Below are 13870 nucleotides of genomic sequence, written 5' to 3' on the forward strand. Positions count from 1 at the left end.
CCTCTCCTGGCAAGACTCCTACCGCATATAAAAGTCAGTAGTTAAGAGTTTTATGGGCTAACGCCGGAACATAAAACTCTTAACTAAAGTGCTAACAAGTACACTAACACCCATAAACTACCTATTAACCCCTAAACCGAGGCCCCCCCACATCGCAAAAACACTAAAATAAACATTTTTAACCCCTAATCTGCCGACCGGACATCGCCTCCACCTACATTATACCTATGAACCCCTAATCTGCTGCCCCTAACATCGCCGACACCTACATTATATTTATTAACCCCTAATCTGCCGCCCCCAACGTCGCCGCCACCTACCTACAATTATTAACTCCTAATCTGCCAACCGGACATCGCCGCCACTTTAATAAATGTATTAACCCCTAAACCTAAGTCTAACCCTAAGTCTAACCCCCCCTAACTTAAATATAATTTAAATTTAACGAAATTAATTTAACATAATTAAATAAATTATTCCTATTTAAAACTAAATACTTACCGATAAAATAAACCCTAAGCTACCTACAATATATAACTAATAGTTACATTGTAGCTAGCTTATGATTTATTTTTATTTACAGGCAACTTTGTATTTATTTTAACTAGGTACATTAGTTATTAAATAGTTATTAACTATTTAATAACTACCTAGCTAAAATAAGTACAAAATTACCTGTAAAATAAACCCTAACCTAAGTTACAATTACACCTAACACTACACTATCATTAAACTAATTACCTAAACTACCTACAATTAATTACAATTAAATTAAATAAACTAAATTACGGAAAAAAAACACTAAATTACATAAAATAAATAAAGAATTACAAGAATTTTAAACTAATTACACCTAATCTAATCCCCCTAATGAAATAAAAAAGCCCCCCAAAATAATAACATTTCCCTACCCTATACTAAATTACAAATAGCCCTTAAAAGGGCTTTTTGCGGGGCATTGCCCCAAAGTAATCATCTCTTTTACCTGTGAAAAAAAATACAATACCCCCCAACATTACAACCCACCAAACACCCCTACTCTAAAACCCACCCAATCCCCCCTTAAAAAAACCTAACACTACCCCCCTGAAGATCACCCTACCTTGAGCCGTCTTCACCCAGCTGGGCACAAGTGGTCCTCCATACGGCAGAAGTCTTCATCCGATCGGGGCAGAAGAGGTCCTCCAGACGGCAGAAGGCTTCATCCATGTGGCATCTTCTATCTTCATCCTTCTGGAGCGGAGCGGGTCCATCTTCAATCCAGCCGACGCGGAGCCATCCTCTTCAAACGAAGTCCTAATGAAGAATGAAGGTTCCTTTAAATGACGTCATCCAAGATGGCGTCCCTTGAATTCCGATTGGCTGATAGAATCTTATCAGCCAATCGGAATTAAGGTAGGAAAAATCCTATTGGCTGATGTTATCAGCCAATCGGATTGAAGTGCAATCCGAATGGCTGATCCAATCAGCCAATAGGATTGACCTTGCATTCTATTGGCTATTCCAATCAGCCAATAGAATGCGAGGTCAATCCTATTGGCTGATAGATTAGGTGTAATTAGTTTAAAATTCTTGTAATTCTTTATTTATTTTATGTAATTTAGTGGGTTTTTTCGTAATTTAGTTTATTTAATTTAATTTTAATTAATTGTAGGTAGTTTAGGTAATTAGTTTAATGATAGTGTAGTGTTAGGTGTAATTGTATCTTAGGTTAGGATTTATTTTACAGGTAATGTTGTACTTATTTTAACTAGGTAGTTATTAAATAGTTAATAACTATTTAATAACTATTGTACCTAGTTAAAATAAATACAAAGTTGCCTGTAAAATAAAAATAAATCCTAAGCTAGATACAATGTAACTATTAGTTATATATTGTAGCTAGTTTAGGGTTTATTTTATCGGTAAGTATTTAGTTTTAAATAGGAATAATATATTTAATTATGTTAAATTAATTTAGTTTAATTTAAATTATATTTAAGTTAGGGGGGTGTTAGGGTTAGGGTTAGACTTAGGTTTAGGCGTTAATAACTTTATTATAGTGGGGGCGACGTTGGCGGCGGCAGATTAGGGGTTAATTAATTTAATTGGGGGGACAGATTAGGGGTTAATAACTATAATCTAGGTGTCGGTGATGTTGGGGGCAGCAGATTAGGGGTTTATAAGTATAATGTAGGTGTCCGGAGCAGCAGATTAGTATAATGCAGGTGGCGACGATGTCGGGGGCGGCAGATTAGGGGTTAATAAGTGTAAGATTAGGGGTGTTTAGACTCGGGGTTCATGTTAGGGTGTTAGGTGTAGACATATTTTTTATTTTCCCATAGGAAACAATGGGGCTGCGTTAGGAGCTGAACGCTGCTTTTTTGCAGATGTTAGGTTTTTTTTCAGCCAGCTCAGCCCCATTGTTTCCTATGGGGAAATCGTGCACGAGCACTGGTATTGAGGTGAGATGTGGAGCTAAATTCTGCTCTACTCTCACCTTTTTGCGGCTAACGCTAGGTTTAAAAAAACCTGTAATACCAGCGTTGTCTTAAGGGAGCGGTGGGGAAAAAAGGCTTGTTAGCCCAGCAAGCCTTACCGACAAAAACTCGTAATCTCGCCGTATGTGTTTTTAAAAGAATTAAAGGTGATAAAGGGTGCACCCATAAATAAGTGTAGCTAACAATGTACATACAACCACACAATCACACATACATATGCATACACATTCATAGGCACACTCACACACACCTATACACACAAACACACCTAGAAATTACCATCTCATTTTACAAAACCGAAAAAGGCTACTAACCCACAAATGGTCTTACCTATCTACTGAAATTTCTTAGTATGTGCACATACAAATTTGTTTAAGAGTCTGGACTAATAAAAATATATAGCATATATGAGAGTAAGAAGGGATATTGTTCTTACTTGTAAATTAATTCTACCAAGTGTTTTGTATCAAGATTATTTTATGACTCTGTCAATGTACAGTATGTATCTGGTACATAAATGATAAATATATAGATAGCAAGAAAGCTAGATCAGACATTTTCAAACAAATGCAAAAAAACAACAACAATGTTGTTATTCGTGCATTCAAACAAAAAATAAACTGGCCCATACACAAATTGGAAGAATAATGAATAACAAAATGTGTTCATGCGGTCATTCTGTTTTTATTCTTTCAGTTAAAAAAATTACTATATTAACCCCCCAACTACTTAACTGCAAACATTCTCCACACTTAACCCCTAACCCCAATCCTACTGGCAAACTAAACCCTATAATTACAACTCCACTGCCACATTAAACCACTCTCTACCAGCCTGCCCCTACACTTGTGCCTCATAGCCAACAAAAACACTGCTTCACTTAACTGCCAAACCCCTGCTGCAACCTAGCTTCCAAAAATCAACCTGCACCTAACTCCCCTGAACTTCACTCCCAGGGCACATAATTCCATAACCAAAACTGTCTGATCTCACCTGACTGCCAAACACTCTCCGCACCTTAAAGGGACATGAAACTCCACATTTTCTTTCATGGTTCAGATAGAGCATACAACTTTAAACAACTTTACAATTTGCTTCGATTATCAAATTTGCTTCAATCTCTTTGTATCCTTTGTTGAAGGTTTAGCAGTGAGCTAATAAAACAAATCAGGTGAGCAAATGACAAGAAGCATATATGTTTAGCAACCAATCAGCAACTATCTCCCAGTAGTGCATTGCTACTCTGAAAATACTTGGGTATGGTTTTCAATAAAAGATACAAAGAGAACAAATCAAATTAGATAATATTAGTAAATTAGAAAGTTGTTTACATTTCTATGCTCTATCTGAATCATGAAAGAAAAATTTAGGGAATTGTGTACCTTTAACCTCCTGACCATGAATCTCACTGCACCTAAATCCCCCTAAATGTGACTCCCCACAATACCTAACTGCCAAACCATCAACCCAATACCAAATCATAACCTCCAACTGGAAGACCCCTCCATCACATCTATTCCCCTTAACCATGACCACCGCACATTAACCTCTAACTTCTAAACCCCCATAATAGCCACCTGTGACCTTACCCCCATCACATTAAAGTTTGGGGGTGTCAGTGGGGAGTCTTTTAAGTATTTACATAGTAGATATTCCTTTTTGAGAACTACATTATCCAACAGAGACTTGTTGTCTGTCAGTGAGTAGAAACATCTGCTGTATATATAAATTAATTATTTTATCTCACAATAGCTACTGCCTACCTTTTTGAGTGTAATTTTTTTTTGTTTTTGTCCTGAAGTAAGAGATCTGTAGGCAAAAGCTTCAGGACTACCAATGCCATATTTCATATAGAACAGTTTGTATATCACAAGTTATAAGCTCTTGATTTATGAAATAAAGAAGAGATTTGAATTTGATTCTAATCTTGCAGATCATGTTTACCGGCTTCAATTACCCAACATTAAAGTTAGCAAAACCAAAACAATAGCACCATTTTCATATTGGTAAAAAAAAAAATGTATGCCAGAAAAGTCATCCAATGATTAAAATCCACAGGGTGACCAATAACACACATCTGATAAACACCAGGATCGAGATAATATCAAACAAGAGTATTTCCAAGGTACTAATCAACAGAACTAAATGACGATAGAGATGCAAATTGGTGGATGTTTATATTCATATCATGTCTAGGTGATAATTGGAATGCCTATTGAAGTCCCTTAGGTGCTTCTTGAAAGAACCTTAACAGAAACTTTATAGCAAATTCTGATAACTCATATAAAATTGTCAGGGAGCCTGCGCTGTTCTCTGCTTTCTTTTGGGCCAAATACCAACTGTCTCTGTTTCCCTGGGGGTAAGGAAACTCACATGTGACAAACATGCGGGTAGATTACGAGTTTTGCGCTAAACAGGATACGAAACTAACGCCAAAAAAGTTGCGTTATTTCACTCTCCACAGCGCTCCCATTACGAGCTACTGAAAAGCCTTCTTGTGCATGCAATATGGTGGCGTCAAGCTCCATACCGCACAAAAGCCAAGGGCTGCTTTGACGTGCTTGTGCACGCTTTCCCCCATAGACATAAAAGGGGAAAAAATGTTAAAAAAAAACACCTGAAGTGCGGAATGAAAAATCGCCATAACGCAACCACATTGATGTCTATGGTGAAAAAAAAGTTATGTTTAAACCTCTCCACCGCTCCCCGACATCGCCGCCACTATAAAAATGTTATTAACCCCTATTCCGGTGATCCCCGACATCGCCGTCACTATAATAAAGCTATTAACCCCTAATCCGCCATTTCCCAACATCGCCGACACTATAATAAAGCTATTAGCCCCTAAACCTCCGGCTTCCCACATCGCCGCCACTAAATAAACCTATTAACCCCCTAAACCTCCGGCTTCCCACATTGCCACCACTAAATAAACCTATTAACCCCTAAACCTCCGCCCCCCCCCCACCGCCGCTACTAAATAACATTTTAACCCCTAAACTGCCAGCCCCCCCACATCGCAAAACACTAAATTTAACAATTAACCCCTAAACCTAACACCCCCCCCCCCTTAAAAATAAAATTACAATATAACTATCTTAAAATAAATAAAAACTTACCTGTGAAATAAAAAAGCTCAGTTTAAATTATAAATTAACCTAACATAACTATTCTAATTAAATTAAAAAAACTACGAATTAAAAAATCTAAATTACAAATTTAAAAAAACCTAACACTACGAAAAAAATAAAAAAAATAAAATTACAAAAAATAATAAACACTAAAATAACTATTTAATAACTATTCTAACTAGCTAAAATAAATACACAGTTACCTGTAAAAAAATATAAATCCTAAAATAGCTACAATGTAATTATTAATTACATTGTAGCTATTGTAGGGTTTATTTTACAGATAAGTATTTAGTTTTAAATAGGATTAATTTATTTAAGTATAGTGTAGAGTTAGGTGTAATTGTAACTTAGGTTAGTTTTTATTTTACAGGTAAATTTCTCTTTAATTTAACGAGGTAGCTATTAAATAGTTAATAACTATTTAATAGCTATTGTACCCAGTTAAAATAAATTGAAATTTGCCTGTAAAATAAAAATAAATCCTAAGATAGCTACAAAATAATTATTTAAAGGTAAGTATTTAGTTTTAAATAGGAATAATTAATTTAATAAGAGTTACATTTATTTAGATGTATTTAATTAATATTTAGTTAGGGGGTGTTAGGTTTAGGGTTAGACTTAGGTTTAGGGGTTATAGTGGCGGCGGTGTAGGGGGGGCAGGATAGGAGTTAATAAATTTATTATAGGTGGCGACGGTGTAGGGGGGGCAGGATAGGGGTTAATAAATGTATTATAGGTGGCGAAGGTGTAGGAGTGCAGATTAGGGGTTAATAAGTTAAATATAGGTGGCGGCGGGGTCCGGGAGCAGCGGTTAAACAATTTATTTAGTTGCGGCGGGGTCCGGGATCGGCAGGATAGGGGTTAATAAATTTATTATAGTGGCGGCGGTGTAGGGGGGGGCAGGATAGGTGTTAATAGGTATTATGTAGGTGGCTTTGGGCTCCGGGAGCGGCGGTTTAGGGGTTAATACATTTATTATAGTTGCGGCGGTGTCCGGGAGCGGCGGTTTAGGGGTTAATAACTTTATTTAGTTGCTGCGGTGTAGGGGGGACAGATTAGGGGTTAATATGTATAATGTAGCTTGCAGTGGGCTCCGGGAGCGGCGGTTTAGGGGGAATAAATTTATTTAGTTGTGGTGGTGTAGGGGGGGACAGATTAGTGGTGTTTAGACTCGGGGTACATGTTAGGGTGTTAGGTGCAGACATCTCCCATAGGAATCAATGGGATGTCGGGCAGCAGCAAACATGAACTTTCGCTATGGTCAGACTCCCATTGATTCCTATGGGATCCGCCGCCTCCAGGGCAGTGGTTTGAAAACCAGGTACGCTGGGCCAGAAAAGTGCAGAGCGTACCTGCTAGTTTTTTGATAACTAGCAAAAGTAGTCAGATTGTGCCAAACTTGTGTGCGGAACATCTGGAGTGACGTAAGAATCGATCTGTGTCGGACTAAGTCCGGCGTATCAAAGCTTACGTCACAAAATTCTACTTTTGCTGGTGTAAAGGGCTTGATAACTAAGGCGAATCAGCCTCGCCACAAATACGCTGCGGAATTCCAGCGTATTTGAGGTTGACGGCATGATAACTAGGGGCCTTTGTGATCTTTTACAAATTGATCATAGTTACAGCACCTCATTCCACCCTCAGACCAATGGTCAAGCTGAAAGGTTAAGTCAGTGGTTGGAGCAATACCTGAGGTGAGGTGTTATTGCTCTTATCAACAGGGTGATTGGCTTCAGTATCTACCAATGGCAGAATTTGCCTTTAATAACTCACTGAATTCCTCAACTAAGATGACTCCATTTTATGTCAATTATGGTTTTCATCTGACTTCCATTCCGACTTTATCTGGAGGTTCAGCTTCACCTTTAGTGGACGATATGAATAACTCCTTTTTAGACAACTTCAGGTTCCTTCGTGAAAACACCCATAAAGCACAACAAACTCAGAAAAAGTTCTATGATCTTCGGAGACGCCCAGCTCCATCTTATGTGGTCGGAGATCTAGTTTGGTGTCATGTATATCTCCATTCCACCTTTAGCAGCCTGTCTAAAACTCACATACCACCTTTTCATTCAATTAATGAATTCTACTTCCTATAAACTCTGAGCTTTCCCATCATACATTGCTGGTTTATTGAAGAGGATTTCCGAAGTAACTCAGCTCTAACCAATACCTTGTTTTTCCACAGAATTTCTGCAGTTCTACAGACCTTTCTCTAATCCACTTGCTAACTCAGCACTCTGCAACAGCAGGCTTTGACTCCGTCCGAGAACACAGCCGATAAACCGCACTACAGCTTGTGTGTCTCCTAGCAACCCTGCTGCTGAGCTCATCACGCTCAGACGGACCTGCGCTGCACGCCTTCAGTGACTTCCTATCGCAGCACGAGCAGGTAATGAGTACAGCTCTCACAGTCACCGGTCAGCTTCACTACAGATCCTCCTACCACATCTACGCTCCTGCTTCCTAAGAGATCTACAAACAGGTTCCGTATGTAAAGTGGTTGTTTGCTATTATTCAAACCTGTTTTGCCTTGCATTATTGCCTAGCAAGAGACTCTCCGTACTTTCACTCACTTACCTATTCTCAGAACTGTGTTACTTAACTGTGAGCTTGCTACGCATTGTCAGACACGCACTTAAATCACAGTGTATTAATCCATACGTTGGGGATTCTCACTTTACGAACTGTCTTCCTAATTATACACCTACTGTGATTACAGGTCTAAGACACACTTTCCTCCAAAACCTTTGCCTAAGCTGTTGCCCTGTAATTCACTATATATTACTGGGGTAAAACTTTATGGCAAGATTAACTCAAGTGTTTATGAAAATGTCTACTCACTAGCAGACTGTCTTGAAACACATGCAACAAATCTCTGTATTTGACATAGGAAGTTGCTGATCTTGACATAATAAACCAGCCTTAACTGATTGGAGAGATAATGGAGCAGTCTGATGTAACTCCCCAACTACACAGCCTTAATCAACGGCTAGACAATCTCACTCAGGCATTCAGAGAGCTGCAGGTTGAAAACCAGAGCCTCAAAGCCTGTTTAAGAGAAGTATTGTCCAACAGAAACACTGGTAATGACCATCATACTGAACCCCAGGTCTCTTACCCAGAGAAATTTTCTGGTGACCGTGCCTCCTTCAGGCAGTTCAGGAACGCCTGTCTTTTGTTGTTCGATTTACGCCCAAGGACTTATACATCTGACCGCACCAAGGTGCTCACCATTGTGTCCTATTTAAGGGGTGAACCCAGGGCCTGGGCTGACTCTTTTTACGAGACCCAGGACCCTATACTGAATTCGCTAGACGCCTTTCTCAAGGCCCTCTCTACACTATATGACGACCCCTACCGACAGATCACGGCAGAGGGTAAACTTAGAAATCTGAAGCAGCTAAAAACACCGGTAGAAGACTATATCACCCGCTTCAAAATCTGGGCAAGAGATTCCCTCTGGAATGAGGTCTCATTGAAGAACCAATATCGCCTAGGACTCGCTGAAGAGATCAAAGATGAACTCGCCAGGATTGGCATCCCCGATCGCCTTGAGGAGTTGTATACTCTAACAATAACCATTGACCGAAGACTTAGGGAGAGGAGACAAGAGAAAAATCCCTCCACTACTCCAGTGCGCAGACAGCTTCCAACTCCTCCCAGTGCCACTCCACCGGCTGAACAACCCATGGATATCAGCTTCCTGAGAGGTCCACTCTCTGCACAAGAAAAGGCTAGACGCCGTACGTTAAACCTCTGTATGTACTGCGGAGGGTCTGACCATGTAGTTAAGGAATGCCCCCTACTTCTGAGACAAAAATTAGGTAACGTACACACACCACACCACTGTCTACATTCTAAATATACAACCACTGCATATCTTACCATTCCCTTATTTTTGCAGTGGGATCGACATCGGATAAATTGTAACGCCATGATCGACACCGGCGCTTGCGCCAACTTTATTGATATAAGTTTAGTTGAAATTAATAAAATTCCTTTTTTGTTCAAAAGCACACCTTTGCATCTGAAAGTTATTGATGGTTCTCACTTACCTTCTGGTCCTGTCTCTCAACAAACCATCCCTCTACTTGTTACTTCCACCTCTGGTCACTCTGAGACCATCACTTTCGATATTATCTCTTCCCCCACTTATCCTGTTATCCTGGGTATTTCTTGGCTTAAACAACACCAACCTACGGTTCAGTGGGAGACCCTCACACTTAATTTCTCTTCTCCTTACTGTAAAACCACCTGTTTCCATAACTCTCATTTACTTACCACATCTACTCCTTCGGTTCCTACTCAATATCTTGATTTCTCTGAGGTCTTCAATAAGACTGAGGCCGAGTCTTTACCTCCTCATAGGGCTTACGATTGCCCCATAGACCTGCTTCCCGGAGCAACCATCCCTTATGGCCATATCTACCCCCTCTCCAGACCCGAACTTCTTCACCTTAAATCCTACATTTCTGAAAATTTGAGAAAAGGCTTTATCCGGCCCTCCACTTCTCCTGCTGGTGCCGGCATATTTTTTGTTAAAAACAAGGACGGGTCCCTTCGCCCGATAATAGATTATAGGGAGTTGAATAAGCGTACCTTAAAGAACAGGTACCCCCTGCCTCTCATTCCAGAACTGATTGAGAGGTTAACAGGCGCAACTATATTCACAAAATTGGACCTTAGAGGCGCCTACAACCTTGTTAGAATAAGGGCCGGAGACGAGTGGCTGACTGCATTTAGGACCAGGTATGGTCTTTTCGAGTATACTGTTATGCCATTCGGTCTATGCAATGCTCCGGCAACATTCCAAAACTTCATTAACGACATCTTTAGGGACATCCTTGACACTTTTCTGGTGGTCTATCTTGACGACATACTGATTTACTCTTCTACATTCTCTGAACATGTCACACACGTCAGGCTTGTTTTATCCAGGTTACAGACACACAAACTTTATGTTAAACTTGAAAAGTGTCTCTTCCATGTTAGTGAGGTGTCATTCCTGGGCTATCGCATTAGCAAAAGCAAGATAATGATGGAAGACAGCAAAATCTCAGCCATCACCTCCTGGCCAAGACCGTCTACGGTAAAAGATGTGCAACGGTTCTTAGGCTTTGCAAACTTCTATAGACGTTTCATCCAGAACTTTGCAGCAATCACCAAACCACTCACAAACCTGACTAAGTCCACAACATCCTTTATATGGTCTTCACAAGCACAAAACGCCTTTGACCTTCTAAAAGGCTTATTTGTCTCCTCACCTGTCCTACAACTACCCGATTGTAAGGCTCAATTCATTCTTGAAGTAGACGCTTCAGATTACGCCATTGGCTCGGTCCTCTCCCAGAGAACCTCTCCCAAAGACTCCTTACATCCTGTCTGTTATTTCTCCCGACTACTAACACCTGCAGAATTAAACTATCCAGTAGGAGAAAAAGAGCTGTTGGCAATCAAGTCGTCCTTCGACCAGTGGAGACACTTACTGGAGGGAGCTGAACAACCGATAGTGATCTATACAGATCACAAAAACCTCCAGTATCTTCAGACTAACCGCACGCTCTCTGCCTGACAGCTCCACTGGAGCCTCTATTTTTCTCGTTTCCAGTATACAATCACGTATCGCCCAGGATCCGGGAATGGAAAAGCTGACGCCCTCTCTCGTAAGGATGACAGACCCCAGGTAGTCACTCCTTTCTCAACAATTGTTCCCAAGTCTTGCATAATTGGCCTCATTTCCAAGGACTTTGCAGAACTAAAGTCCCAACAACAATTGGACACCACAAAAACCTCCTATCCCCTCATACCCGATGATAATGGAATCCTCTGTAACCGATCCAGGTTTTATGTACCACCAATTCTTCGCGACAAAGCCTTGTCATTATCTCATGATTCATCTTTGGCTGGATACTTGGGCATTCACAAGACTCTTGACCTCCTACAGAGAAATTTTTGGTGGCCCACTATGAGACAGTCAGCAGTCAAATACGTAAAGTCTTGTCCCACATGCCAGACCTGTAAACCCTCACATCAACTACCCCTAGGCTTGCTCCAAAATTTACCAGTACCCGAGCTCCCATGGGCCAGTGTATCTATGGATTTCATAGTCGACCTTCCAAAATCAGGAGGGATGTCTGTCATCTTCGTGGTAGTGGATCTGTTTTCTCGTATGGCCCACTTCATCCCCACAGAATCACTTCCAACTGCCCAAAAGACTGCACAATTATTCATTAGAGAAGTAGTCCGTTTGCATGGTCTCCCATCATCAGTTCTTAGTGATAGAGGGTCCCAGTTCACTTCCAAATTCTGGAGAAATTTATGCCGCTCTCTTGATATTCAACAACATCTGACCACTTCATACCATCCACAAACGAACGGTCTCTGCGAGAGAACCAATCAATGGTTGGAGCAGTATTTAAGATGCTTCTGCTCCAACAAACATGACTCTTGGCTAACTTTTCTGCCTCAAGCAGAATTCGCCTACAACAACACAACTAATTCATCCACTGGATTTTCTCCTTTTTTCGTTAACTCTGGTCTCCATCCTCGTTTCCATCCTCTACCTCCTATGGACACCCCTTGTCCACAGGTCAACGACCTGGTCAATTCAATTAAACAGACCTTTACAGTCATCAGGGATAACATTCAACAGGCTCAAGCCACCCAGAAACACTATTATGACTTACGTCATAGACCTCACCCAACCTATAAGGTTGGAGACCTAGTTTGGTTAGCCTCCAGAAACTTGAGAATACCAACCCCCTGTAGGAAATTTAATAAACTTTATGTTGGACCGTTCCCTATCATCGCCATACGCAACCCTCTCACTGTCACTCTGCAATTACCTTCGACCTATCGGATCCATCCGACTTTCCACGTCTCTCTCATTAAACCCTGTGATGCTACATGACCTCTGCCTCCTTCTCCTCCAGCTTCCCCGACTCCGGATCCTGAATACGAGGTGCATTCTGTCATTGACTCCAGATGGTGCCACGGACAGCTTCAATATCTAGTCCATTGGGCAGGCTTTGACTCCTCTGAGGATTCCTGGGAGCCTGCCGCCAACCTCTCTGCACCCCGTTTGGTGTCCCTCTTCCATAGACGGCATCCGGATCGGCCTGCACCTTGTTGAACCCTTGGGGTCCCTTTGGGGGGGGGATATGTCATGTATATCTCCATTCCACCTTTAGCAGCCTGTCTAAAACTCACATACCACCTTTTCATTCAATTAATGAATTCTACTTCCTATAAACTCTGAGCTTTCCCATCATACATTGCTGGTTTATTGAAGAGGATTTCCGAAGTAACTCAGCTCTAACCAATACCTTGTTTTTCCACAGAATTTCTGCAGTTCTACAGACCTTTCTCTAATCCACTTGCTAACTCAGCACTCTGCAACAGCAGGCTTTGACTCCGTCCGAGAACACAGCCGATAAACCGCACTACAGCTTGTGTGTCTCCTAGCAACCCTGCTGCTGAGCTCATCACGCTCAGACGGACCTGCGCTGCACGCCTTCAGTGACTTCCTATCGCAGCACGAGCAGGTAATGAGTACAGCTCTCACAGTCACCGGTCAGCTTCACTACAGATCCTCCTACCACATCTACGCTCCTGCTTCCTAAGAGATCTACAAACAGGTTCCGTATGTAAAGTGGTTGTTTGCTATTATTCAAACCTGTTTTGCCTTGCATTATTGCCTAGCAAGAGACTCTCCGTACTTTCACTCACTTACCTATTCTCAGAACTGTGTTACTTAACTGTGAGCTTGCTACGCATTGTCAGACACGCACTTAAATCACAGTGTATTAATCCATACGTTGGGGATTCTCACTTTACGAACTGTCTTCCTAATTATACACCTACTGTGATTACAGGTCTAAGACACACTTTCCTCCAAAACCTTTGCCTAAGCTGTTGCCCTGTAATTCACTATATATTACTGGGGTAAAACTTTATGGCAAGATTAACTCAAGTGTTTATGAAAATGTCTACTCACTAGCAGACTGTCTTGAAACACATGCAACAAATCTCTGTATTTGACATAGGAAGTTGCTGATCTTGATATTTGGCTATCCACAAAAAATTTGAAGCTTCAAATTCCCAGTAAGAAATTTGGTGGACTTTTCATCTGACCCTTTTCTTTACAGAAGGTGGTAAACCCTAACGCAGTCACTTTACATTTACCAGCATCTCTTAAGATACATCCCACGTTCCATGTTTCACTGTAAAAGCCATATAGAACTACCAGAACAC

Source organism: Bombina bombina, chromosome 1, assembly GCF_027579735.1.
Source record: "Bombina bombina isolate aBomBom1 chromosome 1, aBomBom1.pri, whole genome shotgun sequence".
NCBI classification, from domain to species: Eukaryota; Metazoa; Chordata; class Amphibia; order Anura; family Bombinatoridae; genus Bombina; species Bombina bombina.